Source organism: Choloepus didactylus, chromosome 2 (genome assembly GCF_015220235.1).
Source record: "Choloepus didactylus isolate mChoDid1 chromosome 2, mChoDid1.pri, whole genome shotgun sequence".
NCBI classification, from domain to species: domain Eukaryota; kingdom Metazoa; phylum Chordata; class Mammalia; order Pilosa; family Megalonychidae; genus Choloepus; species Choloepus didactylus.
Genome location: NC_051308.1, coordinates 129598485 through 129610800, shown reverse-complemented (window position 1 = coordinate 129610800; position 12316 = coordinate 129598485). Strand labels below are relative to the sequence as shown.

At 40.1% G+C, this 12316-nt stretch overlaps 2 pseudogenes; both read left to right on the top strand.

Annotated features, from left to right (window-relative positions):
- LOC119526891 overlaps positions 1-12316 on the top strand; it is a 75677-nt pseudogene that overhangs the window by 38114 nt on the left and 25247 nt on the right.
- The window catches only part of LOC119528152, a 35376-nt pseudogene that overhangs the window by 10829 nt on the left and 12231 nt on the right, over positions 1-12316 (top strand).

Genomic DNA, 12316 nt, shown 5'->3' with positions numbered 1-12316 from the left:
CCCGGGTAGTGGCAAGGGCCTTTTGAGTTCCCCGCCAAAGTTCTCAGCCTGGGGACCTCAGAAAGGCAGCCTATAGGGAGGCAGCACTTTGGGAAAGGGCCCTGGAGGCTCACTCAACCGGAGATATGGCAACCAGAATGTTCTGGTCATTTAGCAGGTGTGTGGAGGACTAGTGTCTTGCCTACAAAGAATGTGAATCAGCGGAAAAGAACCTTATTTCCCAGTCCTGAGCTCTATGGAGAAGGCATCAGCTCCAGTAGCTGTGTTAAGCAACTTTCTCTCTCCTTTCTAACTGTCCTTTCTTCATTTTCAGGCCCTCATGGTGCCCTAGTGAGGGTAAGTCTGGACAATATCTCACGCATGGGAGTCACAGTTCAAGGAGACTTGCCTCTTGGGTGAAGTTTCTAGGACCCAAGGGCCTGCTCTTTCCTTCTCTTTAGGAGGTTGAGTTAAGAATGGAATGATCTCACCAGTCCTCCTAGGGGAGGTGTTCTGTGGGAAGAGGCTGAGCATAACCTCAAACATGTAGGTTTTGAGCACTACCAGAGTTGGCTCACACTTCTCAATTCACCTTGCCATCTTTTAAGAATTAGTACTTATACATAGGATGACCATTAATCTCACTTTGCCAGGACAAGCCTAGTTTAAGCTATTATCCCAGGATAATTATGAACAACATCCCCTTTCACTCTCCAAAGTGTCCCATTGGATAAAAGAAACTATATGGTCACCCTATCCATATATATATCCAACTCTCCACTAGACTGTGAGCTCCTTGAGTTGGTGTCAACGTCATTTTAGTTTCCTCAGTGCCAGGGCAATGGCTGGTACAGAGAAGATGATTCCATCAATGTTTGCTGGATAAATGAATGAATGAGCAAATGACTCTGCAGTTTGTAAAGCATTTCTACCTAAAGCTGTAGGGACCCAAAGGCACCTAAGGGTTGGGGACCTCAGGGCTCGGCAAGGACACCATAGCAGCTGTGGCTGGAGAGCCCAGAGGAAGTGAGGCTGTACCTGGTATGTAGGCACACTCGCAACCCACACACCCACTGCCATCATCTGGGACAGAAGAACTAGGTTTGACTCAGCAGATTTCCCATTCTGCCCATCTGCTACAGGTTTAGTGGTCTTGCTGCTTCTTCAGGAAGTTAAGTAGTCAATGTTTTGTGTATCTCTTTGTGCATCTGTGATTCTGGTTCTATCTTGTTGTGTCTGTTTCTCTCTCTTCCTCTCTGTGTCTCTCTTTCTCATATACCTAGCCTCAATGCTGTGTGTGTGTGTGTGTGTGTGTGTGTACAAACACATATATAGAACATACAGATCATTCTCTGTTTCATTACTTATCTCTTTGTGTCTTTCATCCGTCCACACACATTCAACCTCCATGCTCCGTAGGTGTTCTATTCAATGACAATAGCAATATATACAAGTCTCACTCCAGGATCTGACTACAAATTGGTTTGCTACTTTACTGACTGGTCCCAGGATGGACAGGAACCAGGAAAGTTCACCCCTAAGAACACTGACCCCTTCCTATGCTATCACCTTATCTTCTCCTTTGCTGACATCAGTAACAATAAAGTCATCATCAAGGACAAGAATGAATGAGATGCTTCCTAGAACAACAACAGTCTCAAAACCAAGTCAGTAGGTTCAGGGTGGGAGCAACCAGAATGGGTTTTGGGGAAGGAATTTAGTCTTAAGCCACACGGTTACTAACTCATTTGTTCATTTATTCATATGTATTTCCATGGGTATAATCCTTTTCCTACCTATTTGTCTCCCCAGTGTCCCATCCCTTCACTGAACTTAATTGCTAAGCAGGCAGACCCTTTTGTCCACATTCATCTCATCAGAAATTCAGCCTTTTAGGCAATGGCTTCCCTGGCAGTCAGTAAAAAAATCAGCTTATTCTTCTATTGAAGGAATCCTTTATTAAAAATTCTCTTGTCCTTTGGAGGGTATGTGTATATTTCCAAAGGGTAAGACTGTAGGTTCTAATTTTTGTTCTTTCTCCTAAGTAATTCTAATGATCACCAAATTTTGTCCCCCTAAGCAGGGGCATTGAGCTAGGCATTGGAAGGGGGAGGGTCTTCCCTTGGTCCTGATGGCAAAATTGATCTGAGTTTAACCACCAAGTGGAGGCATGGCACTGGGTTTTCTGGGGAGGAAGGAACTCTGCAGGAGCATAGCACAAGCCCAGACACGAAAGGTCTTGGAGAAACTGGGCTGTGAGCAAATTCAGTCAGTTCTCCTCTTTTTACATGAAGGTTTTCATCTTACAGATATGGACAGATGGTTTTAGTTGGAAAACGCAATTTGTTTAATTACTTGAGGATGTGACTTTGCACCAAGGGAGGAGGTAGGGTGTGTGTGGGGGGGAGCGGGGGTGAGTTATTTTCACTTAAAATCTGGGCCCTGAGAAATGAAACAAAATAAAGATTCAGCAGCTGAGAGATTTCAAATGGAGTTGAGAGGTCATTCTGGTGGTTATTCTTATGCATTACATAGATATCCTTTTTCAGTTTTCAGTATACAGATACCCCTTTTTAGTTTTTAGTGTATTAGGATGGCTAGAAGGAAATACTTGAAACAGTTGAACTGCAACCCAGTATCCTTGATTCTTGAAGACGATCGTATAGCTATATAGCTTATACTGTGTGACCATGTGACTGTGTAATTGGGAAAATCTTGTGGTTCATACTCCCTTTAACCAGTATATGGACAGAAGAGTAGAAAAATGGGACTAAAAGTAAATGAATAATGGGGGCAAGGAGGGATATGAGATGTTTTAGGTCTTTTTTACTTTTATTTTAAGTTTTATTCTTATTTTTATTTTTTGGAGTAATTGATTTTATTCAAAAATTGATTGTGGTGATGAATGCAAAACTATATGATGATACTGTGAGCAACTGATTGTATGGTATGTGAATATATCTCAATAAAAGAATCCCAGAGGGAGGCGGGGCAAGATGGCAGACTGGTGAGCTGTATGTTTTAGTTACTCCTCCAGGAAAGTAGGTAAAAAGCCAGGAACTGCGTGGGCTGGACACTACAGAGCAATCTGTCTTTGGGCATACTTCATACAACACTCATGAAAACGTGGAACTGCTGAGATCAGCGAAATCTGTAAGTTTTTGCGGCCAGGGGACCCGCGCCCCTCCCTGCCAGGCTCAGTCCCGGGGGAGGAGGGGCTGTCAGCTCCAGGAAGGAGAAGGGAGAATTGCAGTGGCTGCTCTTATCGGAAACTCATTCTACTGATTCAAACTCCAAACATAGATAGACTGAGACCAGACACCAGAGACTCTGAGAGCAGCCAGCCCAGCAGAGAGGAGACAGGCATAGAAAAAAAACAACACGAAAAACTCCAAAATAAAAGCAGAGGATTTTTGGAGTTCTGGTGAACACAGAAAGGGGAAGGGCGGAGATCAGGCCTTGAGGCGCATATGCAAATCCCGAAGCAAGGCTGATCTCTCTGCCCTGTGGACCTTTCCTTAATGGCCCTGGTTGCTTTGTCTATTAGCATTTCAATAACCCATTAGATCTCTGAGGAAGGCCGTTTTTTTTTTGTTTTTTTTTTAAATCCTTTTTGCTTTTTCTAAAACAATTACTCTAAGAAGCTCAATACAGAAAGCTTCAAAGAATTGAAATTTGGACACGTCAAGTCAAGAGCAGAAATAAGAGAGCTCTGAGACAAAAGGCAATAATCCAGTGGCTGAGAAAATTCACTAAACAACACAACTTCCCAAGAAAAGGGGGGTGTCCGCTCACAGCCACCATCCTGGTGGACAGGAAACACTCCTGCCCATCGCCAGCCCCATAGCCCAGAGCTGCCCCAGACAACCCAGTGTGACGGAAGTGCTTCAAATAACAGGCACACACCACAAAACTGGGCGTGGACATTAGCCTTCCCTGCAACCTCAGCTGAATGTCCCAGAGCTGGGAAGGGGGAGCAGTGTGAATTAACAGAGCCCCATTCAGCCATCATTTGAGCAGACTGGGAGCCTCCCTACACAGCCCAGCAGCCCAGAACTGCCCTGGGGGGACGGCACTCACCTGTGACATAGCACAGTCATCCCTCAACAGAGGACCCGGGGTGCACAGCCTGGAAGAGGGGCCCACTTGCAAGTCTCAGGAGCCATACGCCAATACCAAAGACTTGTGGGTCAGTGGCAGAGACAAACTGTGGCAGGACTGAACTGAAGGATTAAACTATTGCAGTAGCTTTAAAACTCTAGGATCATCAGGGAGATTTGATTGTTAGGGCCACCCCCCCTCCCCGACTGCCCAGAAACACGCCCCACATACAGGGCAGGCAACACCAACTACACACGCAAGCTTGGTACACCAATTGGGCCCCACAAGACTCACTCCCCCACTCACCAAAAAGGCTAAGCAGGGGAGATCTGGCTTGTGGAGAACAGGTGGCTCGTGGACGCCACCTGCTGGTCAGTTAGAGAAAGTGTACTCCACGAAGCTGTAGATCTGATAAATTAGAGATAAGGACTTCAACTGGTCTACAAACCCTAAAAGAACCCTATCAAGTTCAGCAAATGCCACGAGGCCAAAAACAACAGAAAATTATAAAGCATATGAAAAAACCAGACGATATGGATAACCCAAGCCCAAGCACCCAAATCAAAAGACCAGAAGAGACACACCTAGAGCAGCTACTCAAAGAACTAAAGATGAACAATGAGACCCTAGTACGGGATATGAAGGAAATCAAGAAGACCCTAGAAGAGCATAAAGAAGACATTGCAAGACTAAATAAAAAAATGGATGATCTTATGGAAATTAAAGAAACTGTTGACCAAATTAAAAAGATTCTGGACACTCATAGTACAAGACTAGAGGAAGTTGAACAACGAATCAGTGACCTGGAAGATGACAGAATGGAAAATGAAAGCATAAAAGAAAGAATGGGGAAAAAAAATTGAAAAACTCGAAATGGACCTCAGGGATATGATAGATAATATGAAACGTCCAAATATAAGACTCATTGGTGTCCCAGAAGGGGAAGAAAAGGGTAAAGGTCTAGGAAGAGTATTCAAAGAAATTGTTGGGGAAAACTTCCCAAATCTTCTAAACAACATAAATACACAAATCATAAATGCTCAGCGAACTCCAAATAGAATAAATCCAAAAAAACCCACTCCGAGACATATACTGATCACACTGTCAAACATAGAAGAGAAGGAGCAAGTTCTGAAAGCAGCAAGAGAAAAGCAATTCACCGCATACAAAGGAAACAGCATAAGACTAAGTAGTGACTACTCAGCAGCCACCATGGAGGCGAGAAGGCAGTGGCACAATATATTTAAAATTCTGAGTGAGAGGAATTTCCAGCCAAGAATACTTTATCCAGCAAAGCTCTCCTTCAAATTTGAGGGAGAGCTTAAATTTTTCACAGACAAAGAAATGCTGAGAGAATTTGCTAACAAGAGACCTGCCCTACTGGAGATACTAAAGGGAGCCCTACAGACAGAGAAACAAAGACAGGACAGAGAGACTTGGAGAAAGGTTCAGTACTAAAGAGATTCGGTATGGGTACAATAAAGGATATTAATAGAGAGAGGGAAAAATATGGCAAACATAATCCAAAGGATAAGATGGCCGATTCAAGAAATGCCTTCACGGTTTTAACGTTGAATGTAAATGGATTAAACTCCCCAATTAAAAGATATAGATTCGCAGAGTGGATCAAAAAAAATGAACCATCAATATGTTGCATACAAGAGACTCATCTTAGACACAAGGACACAAAGAAACTGAAAGTGAAAGGATGGAAAAAAATATTTCATGCAAGCTACAGCCAAAAGAAAGCAGGTGTAGCAATATTAATCTCAGATAAAATAGACTTCAAATGCAGGGATGTTTTGAGAGACAAAGAAGGCCACTACATACTAATAAAAGGGGAAATTCAGCAAGAAGAAATAACAATCGTAAATGTCTATGCACCCAATCAAGGTGCCACAAAATACATGAGAGAAACATTGGCAAAACTAAAGGAAGCAATTGATGTTTCCACAATAATTGTGGGAGACTTCAACACATCACTCTCTCCTATAGATAGATCAACCAGACAGAAGACCAATAAGGAAATTGAAAACCTAAACAATCTGATAAATGAATTAGATTTAACAGACATCTACAGGACATTACATCCCAAATCACCAGGATACACATACTTTTCTAGTGCTCACGGAACTTTCTCCAGAATAGATCATATGCTGGGACATAAAACAAGCCTCAATAAATTTAAAAAGATTGAAATTATTCAAAGCACATTCTCTGACCACAATGGAATACAATTAGAAGTCAATAACCATCAGAGACTTAGAAAATTCACAAATACCTGGAGGTTAAACAACACACTCCTAAACAATCAGTGGGTTAAAGAAGAAATAGCAAGAGAAATTGCTAAATATATACAGACGAATGAAAATGAGAACACAACATACCAAAACCTATGGGATGCAGCAAAAGCAGTGCTAAGGGGGAAATTTATAGCACTAAACGCATATATTAAAAAGGAAGAAAGAGCCAAAATCAAAGAACTAATGGATCAACTGAAGAAGCTAGAAAATGAACAGCAAACCAATCCTAAACCAAGTACAAGAAAAGAAATAACAAGGATTAAAGCAGAAATAAATGACATAGAGAACAAAAAAACAATAGAAAGGATAAATATCACCAAAAGTTGGTTCTTTGAGAAGATCAACAAGATTGACAAGCCCCTAGCTAGACTGACAAAATCAAAAAGAGAGAAGACCCATATAAACAAAATAATGAATGAAAAAGGTGACATAACTGCAGATCCTGAAGAAATTAAAAAAATTATAAGAGGATATTATGAACAACTGTATGGCAACAAACTGGATAATGTAGAAGAAATGGACAATTTCCTGGAAACATATGAACAACCTAGACTGACCAGAGAAGAAATAGAAGACCTCAACCAACCCATCACAAGCAAAGAGATCCAATCAGTCATCAAAAATCTTCCCACAAATAAATGCCCAGGGCCAGATGGCTTCACAGGGGAATTCTACCAAACTTTCCAGAAAGAACTGACACCAATCTTACTCAAACTCTTTCAAAACATTGAAAAAAATGGAACACTACCTAACTCATTTTATGAAGCTAACATCAATCTAATACCAAAACCAGGCAAAGATGCTACAAAAAAGGAAAACTACCGGCCAATCTCCCTAATGAATATAGATGCAAAACTCCTCAACAAAATACTTGCAAATCGAATCCAAAGACACATTAAAAAAATCATACACCATGACCAAGTGGGGTTCATTCCAGGCATGCAAGGATGGTTCAACATAAGAAAAACAATCAATGTATTACAACACATTAAAAACTCGAAAGGGAAAAATCAATTGATCATCTCAATAGATGCTGAAAAAGCATTTGACAAAATCCAACATCCCTTTTTGATCAAAACACTTCAAAAGGTAGGAATTGAAGGAAACTTCCTCAACATGATAAAGAGCATATATGAAAAACCCACAGCCAGCATAGTACTCAATGGTGAGAGACTGAAAGCCTTCCCTCTAAGATCAGGAACAAGACAAGGATGCCCGCTGTCACCACTGTTATTCAACATTGTGCTGGAAGTGCTAGCCAGGGCAATCCGGCAAGACAAAGAAATAAAAGGCATCCAAATTGGAAAAGAAGAAGTAAAACTGTCATTGTTTGCAGATGATATGATCTTATATCTAGAAAACCCTGAGAAATCAACGATACACCTACTAGAGCTAATAAACAAATTTAGCAAAGTAGCGGGATACAAGATTAATGCACATAAGTCAGTAATGTTTCTATATGCTAGAAATGAACAAACTGAAGAGACACTCAAGAAAAAGATACCATTTTCAATAGCAACTAAAACAATCAAGTACCTAGGAATAAACTTAACCAAAGATGTAAAAGACCTATACAAAGAAAACTACATAACTCTACTAAAAGAAATAGAAGGGGACCTTAAAAGATGGAAAAATATTCCATGTTCATGGATAGGAAGGCTAAATGTCATTAAGATGTCAATTCTACCCAAACTCATCTACAGATTCAATGCAATCCCAATCAAAATTCCAACAACCTACTTTGCAGACTTGGAAAAGCTAGTTATCAAATTTATTTGGAAAGGGAAGATGCCTCGAATTGCTAAAGACACTCTAAAAAAGAAAAACGAAGTGGGAGGACTTACACTCCCTGACTTTGAAGCTTATTATAAAGCCACAGTTGCCAAAACAGCATGGTACTGGCACAAAGATAGACATATAGATCAATGGAATCGAATTGAGAATTCAGAGATAGACCCTCAGATCTATGGCCGACTGATCTTTGATAAGGCCCCCAAAGTCACCGAACTGAGCCATAATGGTCTTTTCAACAAATGGGGCTGGGAGAGTTGGATATCCATATCCAAAAGAATGAAAGAGGACCCCTACCTCACCCCCTACACAAAAATTAACTCAAAATGGACCAAAGATCTCAATATAAAAGAAAGTACCATAAAACTCCTAGAAGATAATGTAGGAAAACATCTTCAAGACCTTGTATTAGGCGGCCACTTCCTAGACTTTACACCCAAAGCACAAGCAACAAAAGAGAAAATAGATAAATGGGAACTCCTCAAGCTTAGAAGTTTCTGCACCTCAAAGGAATTTCTCAAAAAGGTAAAGAGGCAGCCAACTCAATGGGAAAAAATTTTGGAAACCATGTATCTGACAAAAGACTGATATCTTGCATATACAAAGAAATCCTACAACTCAATGACAATAGTACAGACAGCCCAATTATAAAATGGGCAAAAGATATGAAAAGACAGTTCTCTGAAGAGGAAATACAAATGGCCAAGAAACACATGAAAAAATGTTCAGCTTCACTAGCTATTAGAGAGATGCAAATTAAGACCACAATGAGATACCATCTAACACCGGTTAGAATGGCTGCCATTAAACAAACAGGAAACTACAAATGCTGGAGGGGATGTGGAGAAATTGGAACTCTTATTCATTGTTGGTGGGACTGTATAATGGTTCAGCCACTCTGGAAGTCAGTCTGGCAGTTCCTTAGAAAACTAGATATAGAGCTACCATTCGATCCAGCGATTGCACTTCTCGGTATATACCCGGAAGATCGGAAAGCAGTGACACGAACAGATATCTGCACGCCAATGTTCATAGCAGCATTATTCACAATTGCCAAGAGATGGAAACAACCCAAATGTCCTTCAACAGATGAGTGGATAAATAAAATGTGGTATATACACACGATGGAATACTACGCGGCAGTAAGAAGGAACGATCTGGTGAAACATATGACAACATGGATGAACCTTGAAGACATAATGCTGAGCGAAATAAGCCAGGCACAAAAAGAGAAATATTATATGCTACCACTAATGTGAACTTTGAAAAATGTAAAACAAATGGTTTATAATGTAGAATGTAGGGGAACTAGCAGTAGAGAGCAATTAAGGAAGGGGGAACAATAATACAAGAAGAACAGATAAGCTATTTAACGTTCTGGGGATGCCCAGAAATGACTATGGTCTGTTAATTTCTGATGGATGTAGTAGGAACAAGTTCACTGAAATGTTGCTATATTATGTAACTTTCTTGGGGTAAAGTAGGAACATGTTGGAAGTTAAGCAGTTATCTTAGGTTAGTTGTCTTTTTCTTACTCCCTTGTTATGGTCTCTTTGAAATGTTCTTTTATTGTATGTTTGTTTTCTTTTTAACTTTTTTTTTCATACAGTTGATTTGAAAAAAGAAGGGAAAGTTAAAAAAAAAAAAAAGAAAAAGAAAAAAGACAAACAAGGAAAAAAAAGAAAAAAAGATGTAGTGCCCCCTTGAGGAGCCTGTGGAGAATGCAGGGGTATTCGCCTACCCCACCTCCATGGTTGCTAACATGACCACAGACATAGGGGACTGGTGGTTTGATGGGTTGAGCCCTCTACCATAAGTTTTACCCTTGGGAAGACGGTTGCTGCAAAGGAGAGGCTAGGCCTCCCTGTATTTGTGCCTAAGAGTCTCCTCCTGAATGCCTCTGTGTTGCTCAGATGTGGCCCTCTCTCTCTGGCTAAGCCAACTTGAAAGGTGAAATCACTGCCCTCCCCCCTACGTGGGATCAGACACCCAGGGAAGTGAATCTCCCTGACAACGTGGAATATGACTCCCGGGGAGGAATGTAGACCCGGCATCGTGGGATGGAGAACATCTTCTTGACCAAAAGGGGGATGTGAAAGGAAATGAAATAAGCTTCAGTGGCAGAGAGATTCCAAAACGAGCCGAGAGATCACTCTGGTGGGCACTCTTACGCACACTTTAGACAACCTTTTTTAGGTTCTAAAGAATTGGGGTAGCTGGTGGTGGATACCTGAAACTATTAAACTACAACCCAGAACCCATGAATCTCGAAGACAGTTGTATAAAAATGTAGCTTATGAGGGGTGACAGTGGGATTGGGAATGCCATAAGGACCAAACTCCACTTTGTCTAGTTTATGGATGGATGTGTAGAAAAGTAGGGGAAGCAAACAAACAGACAAAGGTACCTAGTGTTCTTTTTTACTTCAATTGCTCTTTTTCACTCTAATTATTATTCTTGTTATTTTTGTGTGTGTGCTAATGAAGGTGTCAGGGATTGATTTAGGTGATGAATGTACAACTATGTAATGGTACTGTAAACAATCGAAAGTACAATTTGTTTTGTATGACTGCGTGGTATGTCAATATATCTCAATAAAATGATGATTAAAAAAAAAGAATCCCAGAAAGAAAAAAAAAAAACAACAAAAAACTGGGTCCTGGCCAGAAGCAGTCAGTGGCCCACCCTGGGTCATGGCTGTGCAACCAGATGGCCACAGAGCATACAGAGTGGCAGAGGAGATGGTATTTTCCATTTTGCTTAAAAATAAAATAGCTATTAATATGAAGCATGCTTATACATTATAGCTTTTATTCACTTGATACTCATTTGCATCAAGAGCTAAATAAATACAAATACCTACTGAAGAAAGCACTTTTTTTAATACTCTTTAACTATAGTTAATCTAATTTTGAGCTTTTTCTTCTTTAATTAACAAAAAAAGTGCAAATGTTTTCAAAAGTCCAGAGATCATAAACTCAGTCACCAAAGGTTTTCAGCATTCATGGGAAATCTGATAGTCAAACTTCCTCATGCAGCCTATCAGTACTCAGTTACAGGAGGAGTAGGTAGAGAAAAGAACTAGGTGTTAGAAGATCTGTCTAGTTGGGTGAACTAGGGTAAATTAGCAAACCTCTCTGAGCTCAGTTCACCTATCTGCAAAATATATGTAACAATAACTACTTCATAAAGTGGTTGCAAGTGTTTTGAATGACATAATGCATGTCACATCCTGCCTCATCATTATCACTTACCAAATGTCAACCCTTCTTCCTTTTTCTTATCCTTCTTTGATCCTGAATATTTTCATCTACAACATAAGTGGTTTGACCTAATTAATTTCTAAAGTCTCTAACAAGTTCTCAGATCATAGAATAGTTTCAACTCAATTTTTGCACACAGAAAGAAGGAAGAAAGATCAAGCTACCTGACTTATTTGTGTCTGTGTGAATCCCACCATGAATTCCTTTCAGTTATGTATCAGTTTCCATGGCAACTATCATTCCAATTTCCAAATTCTCTCCCTTCCTAATACTTGCTTAATTTTTTTTTTTTTTTGCAACAGAGGATTTTATTTTTTTTAATCTAAAATAACTACTTTACTTCCAACATGTTCCTACTCTACCCCAAGAGAATATACAGACTATAACCCAGCAAAGGGATAAGAAAGACAGATAACCTAAGATAGCAACATTTCTGTGAACTTGCTCCTACCATCCCCCCAGAAATTAACAATTATTCAATTGAAAAAGTCTTCATTCATTCATTCTTGCATGCATCCACTCACTCAATAAATAATTTATTGAGTGCCTACGGTGTACCAGGCTAGTGGTTAAAAGTAGGGGTTTGAAGATAGACAAGTCTGGTTTGGGTTTCCTTTTAACCATGTGCAAGCTGCGTGTGACCTTCAGCAAGTTCGTTTACATCTCTAAGCCTGGGTTTCTTTAACTATACAATGAGGATAATAACAGAATCTACCTTGGAGGTATTGTGAGGGCAGGCAATACATGTAAACTGCTTAGCATAATTAATAGTACACAATAAGGACTCAAAGTTCACAATAACTGTTATATTATTGTTGTTAATATAATTAGGTTAATGCCAGGCTTTGTCTGAGGTGCCAGTGCAGAATATAAAAAGTA